Below are 26,432 nucleotides of genomic sequence, written 5' to 3'. Positions count from 1 at the left end.
GTACTTTGCTTTCCCTTCCCTGTCCTCTTGCCTGGGAAAATTCCTACCGTCTTCGAACTATTGCTTAATGACCCTTTGCTTTAACGTTTAGAGTGACAACAGAACCAACTTTACAATTCAGATGTACGGGCTCAGTCAGTAAAAGTATCTGTGAAACCTCCCCTTGGGTTTGACACTCACTCCCCTTTGCTGTAGAACTTCAGTCAGTGGCTCAGCTGCCTTGCAAGTGCTGAAAACCCCCAGCTCTGCCAGCTCAGCCCCCTCTCAGTTCCATTTCCTTCCTGGTCCGTAGACGGGGGTGCCTCATTTTCCTTCCCAAAACTTGCCAGTTCTGCTTACGTGACCTCTTGCCTGACGGAGGGTTCAGCCTCCTAGAGGTCTCCAGGCCAGTCTAGCTTCCATCTGCCAGCTTGGGCCATTCTATCTGTCACTGGCGGTGACTTCCAAAGAGAGACCTACGAATCAGGGCGGTAGGAAGGCTGGGTAGCAGAGCCTTGAAGGCACAAGGATAGGTCCTGAGACATGGTTCAGTAGATTTGCACGAGTTCTCCCTTCTGCCTAGATTCCCTTTCCCCATTCCTGGTCTGGGTCCTTCGGGCTCACACCAGTATTTGGTAGCCCATCCCTCTCGCCAGCAGGTCAGGTGCCGCTTTTTGGACTCTCCAACCAGTGTTTGTTTATCTCATTCACGGTCCACATACTATTTTGTAAATACACTTTGTTTTCCCCTGAGGCTGTAATTTCTTAAGGGCAGGGATGACCTTTTATTTCTCTGTTCCCCAACGCTAACAAGAACAGTGCTTGGCTCAAAGTAAGTGCTTAATGAATGGAGAGAGACCGACAGAGGCTATCCTTAAACTTGAGAAGCTTTTCATTGAAAACAGAAACAAGGGCTTCCCTAGTGGTGCAGTGGTTAAGAATCCACCTGCCAATGCAGGGGACACGGGTTCGAGCCCTGGTCCAGGAAGATCCCACATGCCGCAGAGCAACTAAGCCCGTGCACCACAACTACGGAACCTGCGCTCTAGAGCCCGCGAGCCACAACTACTGAGCCCACGCACTTAGAGCCCGTGCTCCGCAACAAGAGAAGCCACCACAATGAGAACTCCGTGCGCCGCAACGAAGAGTAGCCCCCGCTCGCCGCAACTAGAGAAAGCCCGCGTGCAGCAATGAAGACCCAACGCAGCCAAAAATTAATTAAAAAAAAAAGATGGAGGGCATTTGAATAACCTTTAAGTGAGTGTGTATTCAGTCCACTGAACACTGTGGCCATTTATTGAGAATTCTTATTCACTGAGCCCTGAACTAAGTTTATGCATTACCTTATTTCATTCTCAGTATGTCTGTGATGTAGGTAGTACTATTAATATCTTCATTTTATAGACGAGAAGACAGGCTCAGAGAGTAGCTGGCTCAAGGTCACACTTAGTGAGTTGCAGAGACAGGATCTGAGATTGAGACAGTGACTCCAGAGACCAGACTCTTGACCGTGCTTCACAGGGCTTGTCTAATGAGCCTAGTCCTGCAATGGGAGCGGGAAGGAAAACATAGTTCCCATGCGTTACCAGATGTGCTTTCGTTCCACTGTCTTGTCCATCCCTTCCTGTGTGCCAGCAGTTCTGGCTAGATCTCTGGGGGTTTTTGACTTAACGATCTAAAATTCTTTTTTATTTTCTTTTAAGAGGTCAGCTTTTTATTGAACATAATACAAAGGAGATTTAATCAAAAAGACCAAAGCCTATGACATTGTCAGACTCCTCAGAGCCTTCTTTCTTTGCTCCCATTTTGTCCTCCATCAGGGGCAGGACCTCCTGCTGGGCAGGGCCACTAGCCCTAGGCTGCAGATAAGCGTCTTGGTGTTGACATTGGCCAGGGCCTTTGCAAACAAACCTGGCCAGAAAGGTTCAACATTCACACTGGCTGCTTTAATGAGGGCGTTGATCATACCCTACGTTAGTGTCATCTCATCCTCCTGCAGGATAAGGGTTGGGTAGATTCAGGTGAGCTTGGAGACGGAGGCTGTGGAGGGGTGTGTGCCGAGTGGGCGGCTGCCAGGTACAGGTGCCCCCAGAAATGAGGGCCTCACTTCAACACTGCCTTAGCTTCCTTGGAAAGATCAAGCATTTTAGCAGAAGCTGAGGAAACAGCCCATCTAAATTCTAATATGAAACACTAAGGTTTAAATCCAAAGTAAAAATGCACTTACTTATTCATTCTACAGGTACTTGGCCAGGCACTGCATTAGGCAGAGAGGATGCAAAGACAAATCATGGTCCCCAGTTAAGGAGCTGATGCTCTAGTGCTGGGATATGCAAATGGAATTAGAATTCAGTAATAAAGCCATTTGGGCTTCCCTGGTGGCGCAGTGGTTAAGAATCTGCCTGCCAATGCAGGGGACACGGGTTCAAGCCCTGGTCTGGGAAGATCCCACATGCCGCGGACCAACTAAGCCTGTGTGCCACAACTACTGCAGCCCGCGCACCTGGAGCCCGTGCTCCACAACAAGAGAAGCCACGGCAATGAAAAGCCTGTGCACCGCAATGAAGAGTAGCCCCCGCTCGACGCAACTTGAGAAAGCCCGCGTGCAGCAACGAAGACCCAACACAGCCAAAACTAAATAAATACAATAAATTAAAAAAAGAAAAAAAAAAAAGGGCTTCCCTGGTGGCACAGTTGTTGAGAGTCCACCTGCCGATGCAGGGGACACGAGTTCATGCCCCAGTCCGGGAGGATCCCACATGCCGCAGAGCGGCTGGGCCCGTGAGCCATGGCCGCTGAGCCTGTGCGTCCGGAGCCTGTGCTCTGCAACAGGAGAGGCCACAACAGTGAGAGACCCGCGTACCGCAAAAAAAAAAAAAGCCATTTGCAGCAACATGGATGGACCCAGAGATTATCATACTAAGTGAAGTAAGTCAGAGAAAGACAAACATCGTATTATATCACTTATATGTGGGATCTAATATAAAAATGATACAAATGGGACTTCCCTGGTCCAGTGGCTAAGAATCCGCCTTCCAAGGCAGGGGATGTGGGCTCGATCCTAGTCAGGGAACTAAGATCCCACGTGCTGCAGAGCAACTAAGCCCATGCACCACAACTAGAGAGAAGCCCGTGTGCTACAATGAAAAATCCCGCGTGCCGCAATTAAGACCTGGCACTGCCAAAAATAAATAAATATTTTTAAATAAATAAAAATTGTGAATCACTTTGTTGTATACCTGAAACTTACATGATGTTAAAAAAATAATACGAATGAACTTTTCTACAAAACAGACTCACAGATCTCGAAATAAAATTCATGGTTACCAAAGGGGAAACATGAGGGGAAGCAATAAATTAGGAGATTGGGATTAACAAACACACACTACTGTATGTAAAATAGATGACTAACAAGGAGCTACTGTATAGCACAGGGACCTCTACTCAATACTCTGTAATGACCTCTATGGGAAAAATCACTTTCCTGTACACCTGAAACATACACAACATTGTAAGTCAACTGTACTCCAATAAAATTTTTTTAAAAAAGAAAGAATTCAGTAACAAAGGACTCAGTGCCTTACATAGGAGAGTCACGACGTGGCTGGAACTGAATGGAGGGCACAAAACAGTGCCGTTGATCAGTGTCTGAACTCTGCCAGACTGTCCCCACGGGCTCGCCTTTTAATCCATGTTGGCCTGGGGGAGAGAGATACCATATCCCACATGCTCACATGAAGACACGGAGGTTCCAAGAGATCAGCGTGAGGGTGTGCGCTGCAAGCAGCGGGGCTGTCCACGCCTGTGCTCTTGCTGTTCCACTGGCACAGCTGACTCAGAAGTTACTTTGCTTGGATAAGGAGGGAAATGTGTTATTTCTTGTCTTCTTAGGAAAACTCTCCAGGAGCCTTAGTCATTTGAAATGAAGCAAGGATAGTCTAACCCTAGGGCTGGGAAGGCCCTGAAAAATCTTTACCCTCAGAAACCCAACAGCACTAAACCCCTGAGACCGTCTCGGTGTATCTGATTCTGAGATAGGACAAGGATGAGGGTGGCACCTGCAACGGGGGCTCAGAGTGGAGGAGAGGTGGCAGCAGAGACCTGAAGACATCAAAGCCAGAGATCCCCACCGGGCTGAGGGTGAGGTCTGCGATGGGGATTAGCAAAACAGAGTGTGGTAACAGCCCAGGGAGGGTCCCCGTTGGAAAAAGGAGCAGGATTTGACAACAGAAGGATATGCAGGTCAGAGCATGCCGGTACTTTTTGGTTGGAAAATTGATGACATGGTAGAGGAAGAAGAAGAATGGGGAGCGTCATCTGAAAATGGAGTTTGTTTTTGCCGAATTTAATCCAAATTGGCAGATGGTTCATAAAGCAAATAACTGGACCCAGCAGAGGGGAAGCTTTCAGATGCTGACAAGTGAATGCATCACTGCTGCTCAGAGGTAGCTGCTATAACAGGCGTGTGTGAACTGGCACACGAAGATCAAAACGAAGGGGTCCGAGGGGGTCTGGGGCATACACTTAGAATTTTCTTCAAAAGACAGAACCCAAAGAAACCCAGGCAGCATTTCTAGAGTTAAGAGTGGATTACGTGGACTTCCCTGCTGGCACAGTGGTTAAGAATCCACCTGCCAATGCAGAAGACGTGGGTTCGATCCCTGGTCTGGGAAGATCCCACATGCCGCGGAGCAACTAAGCCCGCAAGCCACAACTACTGAGCCCGCGTGCCTGGAGCCCATGCTCCACAACAATAGAAACCACCGCAATGAGAAGCCTGTGCGCTGCAAACGAAGAGTAGCCCCCGCTCGCCACAACTAGAGAAAGCCCACGTGCAGCAATGAAGACCCAAACATAGCAAAAACAAAAAAGAAAAAAAAAGAGTGGATTACGTGTTACCAGGCACACATCCCTGTATTTGTAATCCTCAGCAAAGGCACAGAATCGTTGCATCGTGAAATGACCTGGAGGAATAGAGTTGGCCTCAATGTTGGGTTCCTTGTAGGTCAGCAATTCACTAATCCAAGGAGGGCCACTAATATTCCTCCCCTGTGCGGTCATTATGCAAGGCTGCTGGAACAGGCCCTTGGACCCAGAGTAACCCTTCATTGGTCAAAAAGGGAAAGGGATAGCCCTTTGTTTCACAGTGGTTGAAGCCTCCAATTTCCTTCCCACTTATGAGCTGAGATTTTTTTGGCACATGGAGGGTAGGGTTGAGGTTTCCAGCCCCCTGAACAGCAGTCTCCGATCTTAGCCATAACCACACATCTTTTTTTTTTTTTTTTTTTTTACAATTTTGCAAGCAAATTTTATTTATTTTAAAAATTTTTATTGGAGTCTAGTTGATTTAATAACCACACGTCTTGACAACTGGTTTCCCCTCCAGGCTGGGCCTTAAGTGTGCCAGAAAGTGGTTCTTTTCTGCTGTTGTCTTGAGTGAAAGCACTTTCATATCACCTTTCCATGCTTGGTCATGTCTGTTTCAGCGCTGACAATGAAAGCACTGGCCTAACCAGCCAGGCTTCTAAACCCTGCATGTCCCCTTGGTTCCGTGCACACCCGACCAAGTGCCCCCGCTGGGGTCGCCGCTCTCTCTTCACAGGCTCAGAAGTAAATCTGGTAGCTCACCCACTGCACTCGACTTTAACGACTTTTAGAGTTGAAAACAACCGCAGATTCTAATTCAAACTCTGCCATCCCTCGATTTCGTAAAAGAAAGTTTTTCATCTCCAGCTACCTTCTCAAAAGCAGATAAATAAAAGCAAGAGGATTCACCAAAAATCAACTCTGAATGACAGATTCATCAAATTCCTGAAGATTTCATTCTTTCTTTTCAGAGTACCCGATTCCCTCTGGGGCCCCCAGCCCAGGGCCACCAGACAAGCTGGGTCTAAAGCAGTTTGACCAGAGCTGTTTGTTTCCACCAGAGGGAGGAGCTGGGCCAGAGGAAAGGGCAAAAGTCAAATTCCAAAAACCTCCTTAGTCCTTTGGGAACTGAGTTGGCCTAGCTAACTGATCTAGAGTCCCTGATTCTCTTCCTTTGTAGAGTCAGGAGATCTCTCAAACTATGTGTGAGATTCCTCCACCCCTGAGCTCTCGGGCCAGGCTCCCTGGGAGGTGCCTGGGTGGACTCCGATGGTCTCACTCATCCCTTTGATCCCTTTGTTGTCTCCTTTCTTAAAGGATCAGAGATAAGAGTGATCATAGGGACTTCCCTGGTGGCGCAGTGGTTAAGAATCCGCCTGCCAATGCAGGGGACATGGGTTCTGGCCCTGGTCTGGGAAGATCCCACGTGCCAAGGAGCAACTAAGCCCATGCGCCACAACTACTGAGCCTGCTCTCTAGAGCCCGTGAGCCACAACGACTGAGCCCACATGCCACAACTACTGAAGCCCGTGCACCTAGAGCCCGTGCTCCACAACAAGAGAAGCCACTGCAATGAGAAGCCCGCGTACCGCAATGAAGAGTAGTCCCTGCTCTCTGCAAGTAGAGAAAGCCCACGCGCAGCAACGAAGACCCAAAACAGCCCAAAATAAATTAATTAACTAAAAAAAAAAAGAGTGATCATGTATTAGGAAAGTCACTGTCTTTTCTTTCTTTCTTTTCTAAAATAAAAACCCTACATCCTGACAAGAATGGTTAAGTGTTTGTTTGTTTTTTTAATATTTGTTTATTTATTTGGTTGCTCCAGGTCTTAGTTGCGGCTCGTGGGCTCCTTAGTTGTGGCATGAGAACTCTTGGTTGCAGCATGCATGTGGGATCTTAGTTCCCTGAGCAGGGGCAGAACCCGGGTCCCCTGCATTGGGAATTCGGAGTCTTGCTTAACCACGATGCCACCAGGGAAGTCCCAGTGTCTTATTTCAATTTAGCATCATTATTTCCTTTTAAATCTCACAATGTAAAGTCGGTAATCTTACTTCCATTTACAGGAGGAGGAAACAGAGAATCCAAGAAGTTAGGTAACTTGCTTCAGGCTAGCCAGCTTTTTATCTCCCAGAACCCAGACCTTAAGTAGCTTGTTCCCAAGCCCAAGCCCTAGCCCACACAGCATAGAGGCTTCATGACTGAAGTTACTTACTTATCTCTGAAGAACCTCTGTTTGTTCGTGTGTGAAGCAAGGGTGTTGGGCTACAGTGCCATGCAGTTTGGAATCCTGGGGTCTCTGAATGCTCTACCATAAAGGCTGAAGCCCACCCGCTCCCCATTCTCCTCCTCATATTCCAGGGAGAAACACCTAACGATGCCACAAGCTGTCTCTGCAACTAGCTTAGGCCCATGGTTGAACTTCTAGGGAAAAGTGACATTGCTCCAGACCCATTTGGACCTGCCTGCCCTGAGGGTTACCCAGGCTCTGTAAACGTTTACTGAGTAAATGCATAATGTAAGCACAGGTGTAGGAAGAATTTAATCTACTTCACAGAATGATACGGTAAGAAGCCAAACTTTCTGAGGACGAAAGGGCGATAAACCTACTTGTTCCCAGAGAACCCTAACTGGGGGGCTGCCAATAGTGACGGGGGTCCTGCCATGTGCCAGGCACTGGGCTGTTGCCTGGGCTGGTCTCTTCATGCCCTGTTAATCTTCCCATTGGTATCAGCCTCATTTCGCAGCCAAGAAAACGAATAGGAAAGCATAAGTAACTTGTCTAAAGCCACAGTCAGCTCAAGTCTAGTGTCTAAATTCAAAGTCCATGAGTTTTGCATTTGGATTTACAATGAACATTTTCCTTGAATTCAGAGCCCTCTCCTAATTAGTGTAATGTGTGAAGTTTATTTACAGATAATATCAATTCCAACACTCCCAGGAATTTGGGCAGCAGGCCCAGCGACATGGTGGCACCCAAAAGGGTGGGAGTGGGGATGGGTGGCATAGCCTGTAACCCCCTCAAGTTATTTCCACATTTGACGGGACCACAGGGTGCTTAAGCAGAAGTCAGAACAGGAGCCTGTGGCCTGGAGCTCACTTTTTTTTTTTTTTTTGCGGTACATGGGCCTCTCACTGTTGCGGCCTCTCCCGTTGTGGAGCACAGGCTCTGGACACGCAGGCTCAGCAGCCATGGCTCACGGGCCCAGCCGCTCTGCGGCATGTGGGATCTTCCCGGACCGGGGCACGAACCCGTGTCCCCTGCATCAGCAGGCGGACTCTCAACCACTGCGCCACCAGGGAAGCCCAAGAATTTTTTCTGTTTAATTGTAGTAAAGTTCACATAACAAAATTTACCTTCTTAACCATTCTTAAGTAGTATTAAGTACATTCACATTGTTGTACAACCAATCTCCAGAGCCGTTTCATCTTACAGAGCTGAAAGTCTGTACCCATTGAACAAGCCACCCTCCCCCAGCCCCTGGCACCTGTCATTCTACTTCCTGTCTCTATAAGTTTGACTTGAGTGGTTTCCTCTTTTCAGCAAAACTCATCACTGGGTTTGTCAATCCACACCACCAGCATTCCACAGCAGGCCTGTCTCACACTAGAGTAACAAAGGCAGGTAATAATTAGTCAGAGAGGGAGCCACACCCACCGCAGCTTCAGGTGAGGGCAGCTTTCAACACCCTGACTCATTCCCCCTTTGCAGCTGGGGCTTATTAAATAGCTGCCAATTGTTCTACTGGAAGCGGTGCCCCAGCTTCGGAGCCGCTATTGGGCAACCGCAACTGTGTTTCCATCATTAGCCAACACGGGGGAGCTGAAGCTGGGTCCCGGTTACTCAGGGTTCTCCGCACTTAGCGCAGCTGTTCAGACGATTTGGTTCCTAACGACCTGATCTGAATAGATACTTGTCGCGGGACTCGAATGGGTACGTGAAATGGGGTTTTCGAAACACAGCTTCCTGTGTGTGTGGGGACGTGTCAGCCCGCAGGGGTGGAAAGGGAAGAAGGAGGCGGCCTCTCCCCACAGGGGCCCTCACCCCACCTCCCACGTGACTCGCATACCTGCGGACGCACAGCACAGACACACACACACACACACACGCAGGATTTCCAGGCTTCCGCTGCCTCTCCCGTGCCTGTGCTGCAGCCACACCGGGCTTCCTTTTGTTCCCCGTACACCCCCAGGCCCACTGTCCTGGGGCCTCTGCGGTCGTCGTGTCCCGCCTCCCTGCACCCTGCCGCCCCTCAACACTAGGCCGCGTCCCTGCATGGCCAACGCCTTCTCAACACCCAGGTCTCGCCTCAGATGCCATCTCTTTAAAGAGGCCTTTCCTTACCAACTGCCTGTTTTTGAGTTTCCCCCAAAGCGGACCCAGAGACCAGAATTCGGTGCAAGCCACTTATTTGGAAGGTGGTCCCAGGAGCACGACGAAGAGATGGGGAAATAAGTCAGATAAAGGTCACCTTGGTGCTGCGGCTCCTGAGACTGGACGGACCACACCGCACAATGTCCCACCAGTGGTTACGGGGTGTCTGCCTTAGAGTAGTTCAAGAAGCCCTGGATGTCTTCGCTGTGTTTTTCTGCATCTGCACTTACGATAAAAGATCTTTTAAAAAGTCCCTCTGGGGCTTCCCTGGTGGCGCAGTGGTTGAGAGTCCGCCTGCCGATGCAGAGGACGCGGGTTCGTGCCCCGGTCTGGGAAGATCCCACATGCCGCGGAGCGGCTGGGCCCGTGAGCCATGGCCGCTGAGCCTGCGCATCCGGAGCCTGTGCTCCGCAACGGGAGGGGGCACAGCGGTGAGAGGCCCGCGTACCAAAAAAAAAAAAAAGTCCGTCTGAGGGAGGAAGAGGCTGAGGTGTACATTCACCAACCCCTGTTCCTCTCTGGCTAGTGGATTCTCCTGAGGCCACTTCTAGTCTGCTGGGGCTGGGGGCAGAGGAAGCCCTTGAGAGACCCAGGAGGGCTTCTGCAAACGGGGGACTGGGATCTCCAGAGTGGGTGGAGAGGACAGGAGGGGCACTGATGGGTCTGCTGGGCCCCTCGCCACACAGTTTGCCACCCACATCCCAGGGGTAGAGCTGCTGCCATGCTGAAGAAGCTTACACCTCAGAGCCCCCTGCTGGCACAGGCCCCCTGCAAGCCCTGGAGGAGCCCTAGCCTTGTGTTGGGGGTTGAATCGTGCCCCCCAAAAAAGACACATTGAAGTCCTAGCGCCCATACCTCAGAATTGGAACTTATTGGACATAGGGTCATTGTGGATGTGATTAGCCAAGATGAGGTCATGCTGGCGGGGGGTGGGAATAAATTGGGACTTTGGGACTGACATATATACACTGCTATATATAAAATAGATGACCAACAAGGACCTACTGTATAGCACAGGGAACGCTGCTCAGTATTCTGTAATATCCTAAATGGGAAAAGAATTTGAAAAAGGATACATGTATATGTAAAACAGAATCACTTTGCTGTACACCTGAAACTAACACAACGTTGTTAATCAACTATACTTCAACATAAAATAAAAATTAAAAAAATAAAGAAGACAAGGTCATGCTGGAGGAGTGGGGCCCTGATCCAACAAGACTTAGAAGAAGACGTCAACACAGGGACAATGCCATGTGAAGGTGAGGACGGGGGGGTGCATCTACCAGCTAAGGAATGACTGGAGAGAGGCCTGAACGCATGCGACCTCAGAGCCGTCTGAAGGAACCGACACCTTGGATTTCTAGCCTCCAGAACCGTGAGAGAATTGTTGAGGCTCCCAGTTTGTGATACTTTGTTATGGCAGCCCTGGGAAACTAATAGCCCATGTATTCTTTTTCTAAAAGAGGGTCCCCAAATAAGCTTCAGGCTCCAAAACTGGGATCTGCCTGTGCCCATTTCCCTTATTTTCTTCCTAGTATGCCTCTCCACCAGAAATCATCCTATCCAGATATTTTGTTCAGTTCAGTCATGAACCATCACATGGGCTTTGTGAGAGCAGAAGCCGTATTTGTCTGTTTGCCACCGTGTCCCCAGCTCTCCTACAGAGCCTGGAAGTGCTCACTAAACTTTTGCTGAGTAATAAGTATTTAACTGGCTTCCAAGACGGTTTGGATACATGGAGCACGGCATTGTTACTGAACCAAACTTGGGCCTGCTCACCCAATGAAGCCAATATGCTGATACAGGGTTGTGGTGAAGGAAAGTATGCATTTACTGCTGGGCTCCAAGCAAGGAGTCCAGGTGGCTAGTGCTTAAAAGGCCCACACTACCTGAAGGCTATCAGGAAAGGTGGTTTTTTGTGTGTGTGTGCTATGCGGGTCTCTCACTGTTGTGGCCTCTCCTGTTGCAGAGCACAGGCTCCGGACGCACAGGCTCAGCGGCCATGGCTCACGGGCCCAGCCGCTCCGCGGCATGTGGGATCTTCCCGGACCGGGGCACGGACCCATGTCCCCTGCATCGGCAGGTGGACTCTCAACCGCTGCGCCACCAGGGAAGCCCAGGAAAGGTTTTTAGACAGGATAAGGGAGGGTTGGGTCCCGATCAGCTCATGGACACTCTTCTGATGGGTTGGTGGTGAGGTCATCAGGAGTCAACATCACCCACCTTCTGGTTCTGGGGTCTGTGTGCTTGAGGGCAGCATCCAGTTAACTTCTTCCACCTGGTGGGGATTCAGTATCTGCAAAACAGCTCAAACGACATGGCTCAGAGTATTATCTATAGCTCTTGAGGAGAAACTAAAGATCCCTGACCTTGTTTAGTGGCTAAACTATTATTATTTTGTCTTGCTTGACTGTCTTCCTTTGCTTCTGCATTTTCTCACTTCTCTGATTAAATTTATTCTTTAGAACTCAGGGAAGGCCTAGGAGGATAAAGTTTTTCTATAAACAAGAGCCAGGCAGAGGACATGGGTGGGAGGGGTCTGTCCCAGAAAGGCCAGCATAAGGCAGACAATCCTAGAATGGAGTCCAGAGAAGCTGGTTGGCAGCCCTCACTTTACAGACCTTTCAAAAGCCATTCTTTCTTGATGAGGGTTGGTTCACAAAATCATTCAGGGTTGGCAGACCTGGCATGGTGCTATGGACTCAATGTTTGTGTCCCCTTGAGACTGATATGTTGAAGCCCTAAGCCCCAATGTGATGGCACTAGGTGGTGGGGCCTGGAAAGGTATTAAGTTTATTTTATTATTTCTTTCTTTTTGGCTGTGCTGGGTCTTCGTTGCTGTGCGTGGGCTTTCTCTAGTTGCAGAGAGCAGGGGCTACTCTTCCTTGCGGTGCACGGGCTTCTCATTGTGGTGGCTTCTCTTGTTGCAGAGCACGGGCTGTAGGTGTGTAGGCTTCAGCAGTTGTGGCACGTGGGCTTCAGTAGTTGTGGCGCACAGGCTTAGTTGCTCCGCAGCATGTGGGACCTTCCCAGGCCACGGCTCGAACCCGTGTCCCCTGCATTGGCAGGCAGATTCCTAACCACCGTGTCACCAGGGAAGTCCGAGAGGTATAAAGTTTAGATGAGGTTGTGAGGTGGGTGTGGGGAGCCTTCATGATGGAATTAGCGCCCTTATGAGGGGAGATACCAGAGCTTCCTCTCTCCACTCACACAAAAGAGGTCATGTGAGCACATGGTGAGGTGGTGACCTCCACAAGCCAAGAGGGGAGGTGTCAGAATGAAACCTACCTTGCCGGCACCTTGGTCTTGGACTTCCCAGCCTCCAGCACTGTGAGAAATAAGTGTCTATTGTTTAAGCCCCCCAGTTGGTGCTATTTTGTTAAGGCAGCCACAGCTGACTGAGAAAGATGATATCAAGTAGTTCATGTAAGAAACATCTTGGATTTTTAAAAACTGGCTGCAAGGAAGGTGATTAAAAAACAAAAAAAGACAAAAAAAAGAAACTTAGTGCAACTTGGGTTACCCATCCAGCGTGCTGTGTTAATGATGAGACCTCACCTGGAGTCTACCTCTAAGAGAGAAAAGCTTTCCAACAATCAGAATGGCCTCAGAAAGGCCTGGGCCGGCCTGCAAAGCAATGAGGTGCCCTTCTCTGCAGGGGCTTCTTAAGAGATGGGCCTCCCAGTAAGAGACAGAGCAAAAGGATTCTGGTCCCAGGGCCTTGGAGTCAGGTGTCGCCAGGGTGCCCTTTGGATCTCGGAGAGGCAGCAGTGAGTGGTGGCGTGAAGAGAGATCTTAGTTCCCTGCCCAGGAATGGAACCTGGGTAGCCTGGATGCAAACCAGGAATCCTAGCCACCATAACCCCTGGCTCCTGCCCCCAGTGAAAAATGCATTTCTCACGAGGCAAAAACTGTAAAAACAGATACAAAGTTTATTATTAGAGACACAGCACAAGTGGGAGAGCACACAGAGAAACAGTTTGTTTACTTAAGACAGAAGCAAGGCAGAGATGCAAACCCAGAGAGAAAGGGTGTGGGCATCCTCCCTAATGAGAAGCTCAGTAAAGAGGCGTTGAAGTCATCTATATAAGGCAGTTCTTCCGGGTCTTTGTTTACCTTTGGCCAATTATCTGGTTTCTTTTTCCACACCTGATCTGCCTCAGGACCCTCTCGAACATGCATGCGCAACTTTTTTCCAAGATGGATTATAGCCCAGAGGTCTATGGGGCGGCCTTAGCATCACATATCATGGAGTGGCGCCCTCTCCTTTTTGCCCCCAAGGAGTCTTTCTGTGCACCTGCAATGTTTCCCTTGCCCCAAGGATGGGAAATGTATGACCTCTTGATCTTTTAATTAGTCCTACTCTAACCCTGCCATAAAAATGTCTAATGTCTGGTTATTTACCCTATTTCTGTTGCTGGTTTTTATACTGAGGTGCAGATCTGGAAATACAGACAGGAGTCTGGTCCTAAATATGTGGTCCTGGAGCCCGTTTGTCTCTTGCTTCAGGAAATGTAAACAGGGGGCTGGTAATGAATGTCCGGCCTGGAGCCCATCTTCTTCTCACCCCAAGAAGTGTGAACAGGAGGCCAGTTGTAAGTGTCTAGCCTGGAGCCCATCTATCTCCTGCCTCACTTTCACATTGGGGAGTCATTCTTTGTAGGAATGAAGGTGGGTCACTGGGACAGGACCCCAAAAAGGCCTGCTTCATGGGGAAGTAATGTTAACATCTGACCAGGGACAAAAATCACCCCAATCCATCTGATGAGAGAAAATCTTAGAGGCAGATATTTGACAGCTGTTAATAGTGGTAGTCTCTGAAAAGCAAGATTATGGATGACTCATATACCTTTCTGCTGCCTTGCTGTAAATTTCTACAAATTCCTTTAGCAACAGAAAAATAAATGAACGAAGTTATCCACACGTGTATTAAATGGCTCTCTCCCATAGCGAAGTGCTCCGCACTGAATCCTTTTTTGTGCCAACCGATGGCCAGCACTTAAGAGGACTTAAGCCGTCTCTCCTTTCCTGAGTCACCGTTTTTGCCTTGTGACTACGCTTGGGGCGTTATTTAAACCCTAGACGTTTACACTTTCCATAATTGTGCTTTGTTTCCTTAAAGAAAGGGGTTTTCAGTGGATAAGACTTGCCCAACTCTGCCTCTCTCTAGCCATGGGCAAGTTTCTTTATTTGCAAACTGATGATAAAGTCACACATCCCTCCCAGGGCTACAGTGAGAAGTGAATGAGTTAAAATGTGGGAAGGCTGGCAGCTCACAGCCACTGTCCCTCAGCCTCGAGGTAATGACCCGTGAGGCCACCGGGAGTGCAGGTATGATGGCTCCGCACGGCCCCTCCTCTGCAGAGGTTAGGGGTCATCAATGTCACAGATGGAGCTTGGGACAGGAGCAATGCTGCGACGTCCTGCCCTGGAGAGTGAGGAGGACAGAGGCAAGACCAGACCACCAACCTGGCCTGTTATGGGGCTTGAAAGTACCCGAGGGTCTGCCAGTCAACCTGGAAGAGGCTGACCGGGTGTCATGGATCTGATGAAGAGGCTGGTAGCACATGAAGGGACGGTGGCACAGCTAGGTGTAGATGCCTTTGACTGACGGACATTTAGGTTCTGTGGTCTCGTGGGGCAGAGCACCCTCTCCCCCAAAGGCTACCTGCCTCTCTTTCACTCCTTGTCCCCCACCACCACGTAAAATAACCACCGACCCACAGACCCACGCACAGCTCTCGCCAGCCCTTTCCCTCCTTTTTTTCACAGCACTTACCACTTGTTCTATTTGGTGTGTGTGCATAACGTAGACATACCTGGACTTACTGACTCTGCCCTTTTCTTCTCCCCATGCCCTCCCCCACCGTGGGAGGGGGAGACGCCCTTGGGGGAGGGACTTGAGTTTTGCTCTGAGCTGTACTGTCTGCAACTAGCACTGAACCTGCTCAGTTGCCGGTTAAGAAATATTTGTTGAATGAATTAATGAAATCTCTCCTCCCACTTACATGACTGCTTTTCAGTTTCTAATTTCAAGTTACGAGTGGACTATGGACTGCAAACTACTATATCTATTGTGCCCTGATGCCAATTAAAAAAAAAAAATCAATCTTTAGACTCACCTGAAATGAACCTGATTTTCATCTGGCATCTGAACCTGTTACAGGTCCCAAGTGAGAACAAATTTAGCATCCTTCAAGATTTGAGACCTCACGTAAATCCCAAAGTCTTCCCTTTCTTCCAGTTTTGTCACACACTAAGCAGCGGGAAGGAGGGTTCCTGGCGTTTGTCCCTCATCCCCTTTGCTGCTAATCATGCTGTGCTCCCTACCCAGCTCAGCCTCTTGACCTCAAATGCCTCTACTGCTCTCCAGCAGGGATAGAAGGAGCCTGTGAAGTTCCACCTGGGCAAATTTTCATTGTTGTGTGTCAGCTCATCTCACAGCCAGCTGCTTGGACTTGGCTGCAGGGGAAGGAAAGGAAGGAGGGGGGAAAGTGTGGCACCAGAGCTGTCACTGGGCTAACAACTCTCCAGGGGCTTCACCTTGAGAACGAGGGTGGCAGGCACATCTGGACTGCACGTGATCTCCAGGGCGGCTTCGTTTGCTCAGTCAAGATCATCAGGAAGCCAGCGTTGGCAGATCTCGCTTCTGCTTCCTCTCTTTTTCAACGTGACTGAGGCTTTAGCTGGTCATATAATTTACCTCAGTACAGCACGGAATAGAGTCAATAATATTATAATAATTTTGTATGGTGACAGACGCTTACTAGACATTGTGGTGGTCAATTCATAATGCATATAAATGTCAGAGCACTACGTTGTACACCTAAAACTAATATTGTACGTCAACTATATTTCAATAAAAGAAAAAAATCACCCAAGCCCCATCCAGGAACTCTGATTCAACAGGTCTGCAGTGAGGCCTAGGTAGCATTTTTAAAAAAAATTTTATTGAAGTAAAGTTGAATTACAATGTTGTGTCAATTTCTCTGTATAGCAAAGTGATTTAGTTATACATACATTCTTTTTCATATTCTTTTCCATTATGGTTTATCACAGGATATTGAATATAGTTTCCTGTGCTACCCAGTAGGACCTTGTTGTTTATCCATCTATATATGATAGTTTGCATCTGTTAATCTCAATCTTCCAATCCTTCCCTTCCCCATTCTCCCCACCCTTGGCAACCACAAGTCTGTTCTCTACGTCTGAGTCTGTTTCATTTTCGTAGATATGCTCATTTGGGTTGTATTTTAGATTCCACATATAAGTGATATCATATGGTATTTTGTTTTTCTCTTTCTGACCTTCTTTGCTTAGTATGACAATCTCTAGGTCCATCCATGTTGCTGCAAATGGCATTATTTCATTCTTTTTTATGGCTGAGTAATATTCCATTGTATATATGTACCACATCTTCTTTATCCATTCATCTGTCAATGGACATTTAGGTTGTTTCCATGTTTTGGCTATCGTAAATACTGCTGCTATGAACATAGGGGTGCATGTATCATTTTGAATTATGGTTTTGTCTGGATATATGCCCAGGACTGGGATTGCTGGATCATATGGCAACTCCCATTTTTAGTTTATTGAGGAACTGCCATACTGTATTCCATAGTGGCTGCACCAATTTACATTCCCACCAACAGTGTAAGACGGGTCCCTTTTCTCCACAGCCTCTCCAGCATTTATTATTTGTAGACTTTTTAATGATGGCCATTCTGTGCAGTGTGAGGTGGTACCTCATTACTGTTTTGATTTGCATTTCTGTAATAATTAGCGATGAGCATCTTTTCATGTGCCTATTGGCCATCTGTATGTCTTCTTTGGAGAAATGTCTATTTAGGTCTTCTGCACATTTTTTGATTGGGTCATTTGAGTGTTTTTGTTACTGAATTGTATGAGCTGTTCATATATTTTGGAAATTAAACCCTTGTCGGTTGCAACATTTGCAAATATTTTCTCCCAGTCCGTAGGTTGTCTTTCACTTTGTTTATGGTTTCCTTTGCTGTGCAAAAGCTTGTACGTTTGATTAGGTCCCATTTGTTTATTTTTGCTTTCATTTCTATTGACTTGGGAGACTGCCAGGTAGCCTATTTTTAAGAGCCTCAGTTGATTCTTGTGTCATCCAGTTGAGAAATCCTAACAGAGGATTCAAAGGCCTTTTGTAGCATTACGATTCAATAGTCTTGAGAAGGAGACTATAAGTAAACTGTAGGTAATATTTTGCAAGATAAAACACATGCTAATGTTGCTGGATAACCTGAGATCCCCAGCGATGTGGGGAAATACCCATTGTTCTCTAGGATTCAAAGGCATTTGAAAAGCACAATGCAAACACTGGCTTCTGATTATGACTAAGGAGGGATGTGAGCATACTCTAAGGTTCCTAGAGTTAAACATTTGCCCATTTTCTTAAATCTTTTACTTCCGAGGCTGGGCAATACAATAGTTATTTCTTTGCCTCCACCCTAGCCATTTAAAAATCACTATTTAAAATATACATGGACAGGACTTTCCCTGGTAGTTCAGTGGTTAAGAATCTGCACTTCCACTGCAGGGGGCACAGGTTCGTTCCCTGGTCAGGGAAGTTCCGCATGCCATGTGGTGCGATCAAAAATAAATAAATAAATGAATAAAATCTTGTCTGTCAGAACATCAGAGTTTACTGAGCGGCAACTGTGTAGAGAGGTTTCTGATACTAGTTGCTTGAGGTCAAAGAAAAAAATGTTATTCACTATTTAATAAAGATTATTATTATTACAACTCACACTAGTTAATGATTTAGAAGGCATTTTGGTAGTTCCCCAGGGGACATGACACAGAAGTCCATCTCTTGCCCCTAAAGCCAGCAGGATGTAGGAGGCCAAAGTCTTTAGAGTTAAGACAGTCTCGGGTTTGAATTTCCAGATGCCACTTATTAGTTGTGTGACCAAGACAAGTTGTTCAACCTCTCTGAGCCTGTTTTCTCAAATATAAAGTGAAGATACTATATGTCTCAGTTTTAATGTATTAGTAAAGATACAGTTTATAAGTCCACCTTCCTCTTCTTCCCCCATCCCATGCCACCGGCAATAATAACAAAGCCTGTGACATTTTGTGTGTCAAGGCACAGATGCTCCAAACTGGTGCCGTGCAAGGTGCAAAATTAAAGTGGCACAAACAATGTCATTTTTAATAAATGAATCTAAGCTGGACTTCAAACTGAGTTTGGCAATAAAGGGTCAGAGAACCTGGATGCTCCTTCAACATCCAAGTTCTAAGTGAGCTGAGAGCAATAAAATAAAGGAGGCAGTTGGAAAAAAGCAGATATGAAGTAGATGCTCAAAGAGTATTTGTTGAATTAATTAATTTGCTTTTGACTCCTTTTCAGATAGGGCTTTTTAATTTGAAAAACAGACTTCCTTATACGTACACTGCAAAACAGGGCTTCTACAGTTCCCTAATCTATTTCCGTCACCTGGTATCTCCACTTCTAAAGGCCTCGGTTATTGTGAAACTCATTTAGCTATCTGCATTATTAGTTTTGAGAAAGTTCAAGCTAGCAAAACTTCCTGGAGTCTGTAAGGAAGACCCATTGTCCATTTACCAGGCTCACTCACAGTTAGCCAGAGTAGCAGAGGTTTTCCTGTCTGTGCAATGACGGTAATTAGAATTTTGGTTGTAATAAATATATATTATCTCCTCCTTAAAACTTTCTGCTTTAGAGAGAGAATGCTTGTGTGGGCCAAGCTCTTAGAACCAGTTTCTTTTGAATGCCTTGAGCACATTCAGGGGCTCCTTAGCCACGGAGAAGTATTGCTAAAAGGACTTCTGATCAGCAATAACTAAATGCCTGAGGAAGCCCCACCTCCAAAGCTTTGCTGATTTCTCTTCAGAGAGCCACAAGCCGTGAAGTTCCAGTTTGGCAGATTCCTGGGGTGGAAACAACATAAAATCTCCAGCAAATCTCCCCTATGTTAGCTGTGCTTTGTGCCATAGGGCAAAGTGATTCAATTGTGCTAAAGTTACTTTGTTCTTATTATGTGTCAAGTGCTATAATGCAAAAATGAATTACGGACTCTGCCACTGAGAAGCTAGTACTTAAGCAGAGGGTGTTTAATGGCCACAGTCCAGGTCAGCACAGTCTGAGCAGAAAGTGGAGTGAGGGATTGGGCAGGGCTTCTCATGATGGGTATTTCAAGCCCAGGAGTGGGTCTTGTGTTTGGGTGGAGGGAGGAGGTGGGTAATGGGAACACTGTGAGCCAGGCCTGAGATGTGAAAGAACATGGTGTTCCACTGGAATGGCAATATATCCAGTCAGGGGAGAGGGGGCAGGACAGGTGCCAAGGTGGACTGATGTCAGATTACAAAGGCCCATGCATAATTAGACCAATGTGTTTAGGCCACAGGAGGATGCTAAGCTGAGAAGTGACATGATTAATTAGTATCTTTTGAAGGCAACCCCAGTTTCAGTGTGTAAGAGATTGGAATAGGAGATTAAATAGGAGGCCAAAGTAAACATATGAAAGACAAAGACAGCTTGAGCTAGGTCAGTGTCTGTGAGAATAAGTACATCTAAGTAATAAATGCCTGATCACTGAACAGAAGAACTGAAGATGCCTTCCACCTTCCTAGCTTGGGTGATGAGGACTGTGGGAGACAGAGCAGGTGTTCAGATAGAGGGAAGGGAAGCTAAGGAGCTGTCCAGTTTCTCCCTCTTGACACTTACTGTGGTCTTGGAAAATAGAACGTCCTTGGCTGCGATGTAACGTGGACTGCTTATCTCCACACCTAAGAAGGAGTTCTTTGGAACACACTTTGGTGAGTTCCTCCCTCCCTCCCCCTTTCAGGGGCAAGGCCTACCTGGCAGTGGAACCAGACTGCATGGCCAGCATGCCATCTAAGGAAACATTCCCGAAGGCAGCATTGGTCCAGACAACCTCGATGGCTGCAGGCATCTTTGAAGCTCATATTCTCCCAGGAAGAGAGAATATTAGTGTTGGGCTAATTTAAATAACAAAATTCCACTCCCACTCACCTCTTCAACTTTATTTTCTCACCACTGACCAGATGGGAGGATAGTATGAGCAAAACGCCTGATGTTTTAGGGGAAAAAGAAAGAGAAAAGAGTGGCTGGCTTATCCTCAAGTATACTGGGCTCTATGCACCTCTTTACTTTTAAGTGACCCACGTTTTCAATATTGATACTCCTATTGTTTTAAATTTTTGAAATGTTTATTATAAATAAAATCAGATGAAGAATCATGAATTACAGAAAAAATTTTCATAAGTTTTTAAAAAACCTTTTTTTACAATAAATTTATTTATTTTATTTATTTTTACTTATTTATTTTTGGCTGTGTTGAGTCTTTGTTGCTGCGCGTGGGCTTTCTCTAGTTGCAGCGAGCGGGGGTTACTCTTGGTTGTGGTGCGCAGGCTTCTGGTTGCGGTGGCTTCTCTTGTTGCACAGCACGGGCTCTAGGCACGTGGGCTTCAGTAGTTACGGTGCATGGGCTCAGTAGTTGTGGCTCACGGGCTTAGTTGCTCCGCGGCATGCGGAATCTTCCCAAACCAGGGCTCGAACCCATGTCCCCTGCGTTGGCAGGCAGGTTCTTAACCACTGTGCCACCAGGGAAGCCCTAAAAAATCTTTTTAACTGAAGTGAACATACTTATAGAAAAGAGCTATGATAAGCACACGGTGCAATGAATCATCAGTAAGAAAACACATGCATGAAGCCATCACCAGATCAAGGAGGGCGTGGCCAGCATCCCAGAGGCTGGCCCACTTGGTGCTCCTTCCAGGCACTGCCCTCCAATAGTAACCATAAACCTGACTTCTAATGGTGCCGATCAGTTGCCTTTTTGAATTTATACGTTAATAAGTAGACTCACACAAGATGATTTCAAGGCTGGCGTCTTCCTCTCAGTATCTGTGAGAATCACCCGTGCTGTTGCATACGGTTCACCCCTGCCGTGTAGTATCCTCATGCATGAAAACACCACGTTTATCCATTCTACGGTCGATGGATGTTTAGGTTGTTTCCAGTTTTGGTCAATTATGCATTTTGCTATTTTGGTGTGTGCACTTCTGTTGGATACATATGTCAGAGTGGAACTGCTGGGTTATAGGCTAGTCACATGTCCCTTTATCTTTTCTCATATGACAAAGTGAGATTTCTATTACCCAATGAATCAACATTTTTAGTTCTCACGTGGAGGGAGGGGCTGGGCACAGCCAGCAGTCTAATTTTGACAGTCCTGTTGTCTAAGAAAGGTAATTCGTTTAACATTTATTAAATGCTTCCTGTGATCCAGGCACTGGGCTGGATGCTAAGGAGACAAGACTGACAGGACCCCTTCCTCATGAAACTTAGCAGGACACCCCAAGTCAGACAACTATAATGCCTGCACATTTAACTGAATATTTTTGTTTGTCCTTATTTTGTAAAAATAAGTTGAAAATTAAAAATGCTGATGCCAGTGATAAGCATAGGTCTCATGGACCTAAAGCAATGGAGTTAAGGGTAGCCTCTGAATGATGTGGGATTCCATTTTATCCCAAATCTATCTGGCCTCTCAGCTCTGGAACATGGGCAGCGCAAAAATGTATCCAAATCCATTCAGTTCCTGAGTTCAGGTAGTGAGAACTTCAACAGTGAGAGATATTAACAATGACTAAAGATTGCGCCTAACATGTAACTAGGTGCTTTCTAACTATTTTAGCTTTTGGAAATAAGATGCTCTTGTAAACACAACTTTGACGTGTTTTCAGCAACATCCTGTGGATGAATGTTGGAGCGCACCCGTCCTTCGTTTCTCAGACACCAGCCCCTCTCCCATCTGCAGGTCTCTATTGTCACTTAGATCATGCATTCCCTTCCTGCACTTCCCTCTCAGCCTTCAGGACTCATTTTCTCCGGAGAACTCTCCCTGGACGCCACTGCCCTTCCTCTGTGCTCCTCCTAATGAATGGCATCTACTCTTATCCCTTCACAGTCATTCTCAGGCTGTTTTGCAACTGCCTCTTTACTTGTTTCACTGCATTAATTAGGACATTAATTTGGCTGCTTTAACAGAGATCAAAATATAATTGCTTAAGCACGATAAAGGTCACATATAAAAGTCTAGGCCAACTGTGTCTGAGCAGTGAGAAACCTGCTCCACAAGTGTCCAGGGACCTTGGCTTTTTATGTCTTATTGCTCTGTCACCCCCTAGAATGTCTCCATTTATATGGTCAAAGCTGGTTCATCATCACTTCATCACATTCTAGCCCTGGAAAAGGAAAAGTGGAATTAAGAGAGCAAGCAGAGTTTTCCTCTTTTTTAAACCAGTTGTGGTTTCTGAGGACATTCCCAGAGTCTGCCTATGGGCTAAGATGCATGAGTTCAAGGCAGGCTGCCCCCAGTTAATAATGGGTTCGCAGTCCAAGCCGCTTCTTTTTTTGGGGGGGGGCGGGGGTCGTGGCCCTCGCTGGGCGGCACACGGTATCTTAGTTCTGCGACCGGGGATTGAACCCACGCCCCCTGCAATGGAAATGTGAAGTCCTAATCACCGGACTGCCAAGTCTCCAAGCTGCTGCTTCTTTGTAAGGATGTGACCAGAAGCTGCACTCATCACCTGAGTTCATATTACACTAGCCAGAACTTAATCACTCTCCTACTAAAAGGAAGAAGGGATGAATGGATATTATGGGACAATCAGCTATTTCTGCTAACAAATTAGGCAGAAACTAGGCAACAAACTAGGCCAAATTAGGCAGTAAGTTCTGAGTTTGTTCACCATTATGTTATCAGTGCTCAGCACAAAGCATTTAATGAAACTGCCTAATTTTTCACAATGCTACAGAGGATACAACTCCAGATGCTTCTCAACACAGGACTGGACGTTGTTCACAAAAGAAAGAAAAGCTGGACAGCTGTAGACCAGAATTCAGACTCTTCTTATGCATGTATATACACAGGTGACTTTGAACAAGCTCTGAACCTTATTCTTTTTAATGGGGATGCCATCCGATCCCCACTGTATAGGGAGTATGACAGTGTCTAGCACACAGATGGTACTTAGAACATGTTATCTTTCCTTCCTTATGGAGAAGGGCTGGCAATATCCACTGTGACATTAGTTGGTTGGCTTTCTGACCAATAACTGCCGCTGTCCAACCTACACAGCAGCTGATTTGAAAAGCTGATGGACATGCAGCCCATCTGATCTCTGATGCGGTCGACATTTTTTGTTTAGGCTAAGCTAAACTACCAGAAAGTTCGGTAGGTAGACCTAATTGTCTAGAAATTGTCAAGAAAATTCAATCGTCAGGAAAATCCCTCATAACCTACATATATGATATACCAGACTGTGTCTCTCTTTTTTGACCATGTGGCTTGCAGGATCTCAGGTCCCTAACCAGGGATTGAACCCGAGCCATGGCAGTGAAAGCCCGGAATCCTAACCACGAGGCCACCAGGGAGCTCGGCGTGTTTCTCTTTTGATCTGGCTGATATCACGCACAATCAAATCTACTCCTCAAATTTCATAACTGCTTAAGACCTTCTGGCCCACCTTCTAATTTAACTTTCATTACTAATCATCTATGCCCAGGACATGATCCTGATTTGCTTTTTCTTTCGGTCTTCCTTCCTCTGGGGTCCTACAGCACCCTCCTTTCTATGCCCCTTCCTTGGGCATTGTGATATTCTGTTTAGATGTCTGTATCCATCTGTGAACTCCTTGAAAAAAAGGACTGTGTCTTACTTACCTCACTTGCTTTGATCTATTAATATTTTTTCCATCTCGTCAATTACATTCTTAAAAGTAGCATAAACATTTTTATAGACTGAGGTGGAGGAGAAATTTTGGAAGGAAAAAAGGAGGTAACCAAGGCCATCTATACAACCTAAGAATACACCGTGAGCAGCACTGTAAATGAGGGATGAGATGAAACATGACACAAATTAAACCCTCCCAAAAGTACCAGCTAGAGACCTGTGAAAGGTGCAAAGAGGAGAGTGTGAAGGGGCTCCCAACTGGCTGAATCTCAGACAATCTGAACATCATATAATGAGAGTAACGGAAAACACACTGCAGAAGTAGTAATACCTGAGTTTGATGAGGAATGGGATATTTACAGTTTCCAAGTACCTCCACACAACACACGTATGAATTACAAAGGAAAAGAGTAACTTCACAGTGTAAGAAGCTTGGCAGAACCACCTTAATTAAGTGACCAAAGTGAACATCACCAGTATTGGGGCAAATCAAAACTGCACATCACCTGACACGACACAGTGAGAAGAGCATCACCTCACGATATTCCTGCCAAAGATGCACAACCTGTGTCTAATCACGAGGAAACATCAGACAAATCCAGATTGAGGGCATTTTACAAAGTAACTGGCCTATAACCTTCAAGAGTGTCAAAAGTCAAGACAGGAGCTGTTCCAGACTTTAAGGAAACTAAAGAGAAAACGGCAACCGGCTGCAATAGCTAATTCTAAACTAGATCCCTTTGTTATAAAGGACATTATTGGGACAACTGGAGAAAACTGAATGGAGCCTGAGGATTACATGGTAGCAAAGTATCACAGCTGATGTCCTGATGTTGATGGCTGGTTATGTAGGGAAACCTGGTGTGTAGGAAGTGTACATTAAAGTATTTGGGGGTGATGGGGCATCAGGTTGGCCAATACTCTCAGACAGTTCGGGGGGAGGGGGAGTTCTTTCTATTGTGACTGCAACTTTCCTGTAGTAGAGTCAAGGTTGTTTCAAAATAAAACATTCTATTTAAAAAAGGTATCTTATTTTATTTTGACAGTTAAAAATTATTTTCTTTTTCTTAAACAGGAGGTATAGGGTGTTTCCGTACAAGGTTGGCCAGATGGGAAGAATCTTTAGCTCTGACTTGGCCTCATTAATTTGAGCATAAAATGCTTACGTGAGACCACATCTGTGTCAAGTTGAAAGTGGACAGCTCAGAGCACGTGGGTATCTTTGGCAGCTCGATGCACTGGACTCCCTGAAGGCCTGCTGCTGGAGAAGTCACCGGCTGAGGGACCACTGCAGAGCTTCATACATCGCTTGATCCTGAGAGGAGAGGACAGAATATAGAGCTGGTCACTGTATGACATGGGTTTACCTGTGTTCCCCAAAATTCAGATGTTGAAGTCCTCACCCCCAGTACCTCCGAGTGTGACTGGATTTGGAGACAGGATCTTAAAAGTGGTGATTAAGTTAAAATGAAGTCATTAGGGTGGGCTCTACTACATCCAATACAACTTGGTGTCTTTATAAGAAAAGATGATTAAGGACTTCCCTGGTGGTGCAGTGGTTAAGAATCCTCCTGCCAATACAGGGGACATGCGTTTGAGCCCTGGTCCAGGGAGATCCCACATGCCGCGGAGCAACTAAGCCCGTGCGCCACAACTACTGAAGGCTGCGTGCCTAGAGCCCATGCTCTGCAACGAGAAGCCACCACAATGAGAAGTTGCATGCGGCAATGAAGAACAGCCCCCGCTCGCCACAACTAGAGAAAGCCCACACGCAGCAACGAAGACCCAACACAGCCAAAAATAAATAAATAAATTAAAAAAAAAAAAAAAAAAGAGATGATTAAGACACAGACACGCACAGAGGGAAGACCATGTAAAGACACAGGGAGAAGACCGTCATCTCCAAACAGGGCCCAGAAGAAACCAACCCTGCCAGTACCTTGATCTTGGACTTCTAATTTCCAGATCTGTGAGAAAATAAATTTCTGTGGTTTAAGCCACCCAGTTGGTGGTACTTTGTTATAGCAACCGGAGCAAACAAAGAGAGGTGGCCTTACCTCCCTGATTTAAAGTCCATACAGACTCCTTTCTACAAGGAATGCCCACGACTCTTATAATTGTTGACTAAAGTTTGCTGTAAAAATCAGATTAAAAGATTCTTATGTCTATATCTATTTAATGAAGAAAGCAAAATTCTAAACTGTATGGGGTCCAGATGAGAATGGGAGGCAGAAGCAGAGGCATCTTATACTACATTAACATTTGTAAGAAACTGCCACAGCATTTCCCAGTTGGTGGTATCATTCTACATTTTCAGTAACAATGTACGAGAGTTCTAGTTGCTTCACATCCCTGCCACCATTTGGTGCTGTCAGTCTTTTATTTATCTATGTGTATATGTTTGGCTGCGTTGGGTCTTTGTTCCTGTGCGCGGGCTTCTCATTGCGGTGGCTTCTCTTGTT

At 46.5% G+C, this 26,432-nt stretch overlaps 1 pseudogene; it reads right to left on the bottom strand.

Moving 5' to 3' along the window:
• Positions 1-1,144: 1,144 nt before the first annotated feature.
• Positions 1,145-20,163, bottom strand: LOC112413464 (60S acidic ribosomal protein P1 pseudogene; annotated as a pseudogene).
• Between the last annotated feature and the right edge of the window lie 6,269 nt (positions 20,164-26,432).

The sequence above is a fragment of the Neophocaena asiaeorientalis genome, unplaced genomic scaffold, assembly GCF_003031525.2.
Source record: "Neophocaena asiaeorientalis asiaeorientalis breed wild unplaced genomic scaffold, Neophocaena_asiaeorientalis_V1.1 scaffold1605, whole genome shotgun sequence".
In the NCBI taxonomy this organism is placed as follows: domain Eukaryota; kingdom Metazoa; phylum Chordata; class Mammalia; order Artiodactyla; family Phocoenidae; genus Neophocaena; species Neophocaena asiaeorientalis.
Note: the sequence above shows the minus strand (reverse complement) of the source record. Positions and strands in the feature narration are given on the sequence as shown.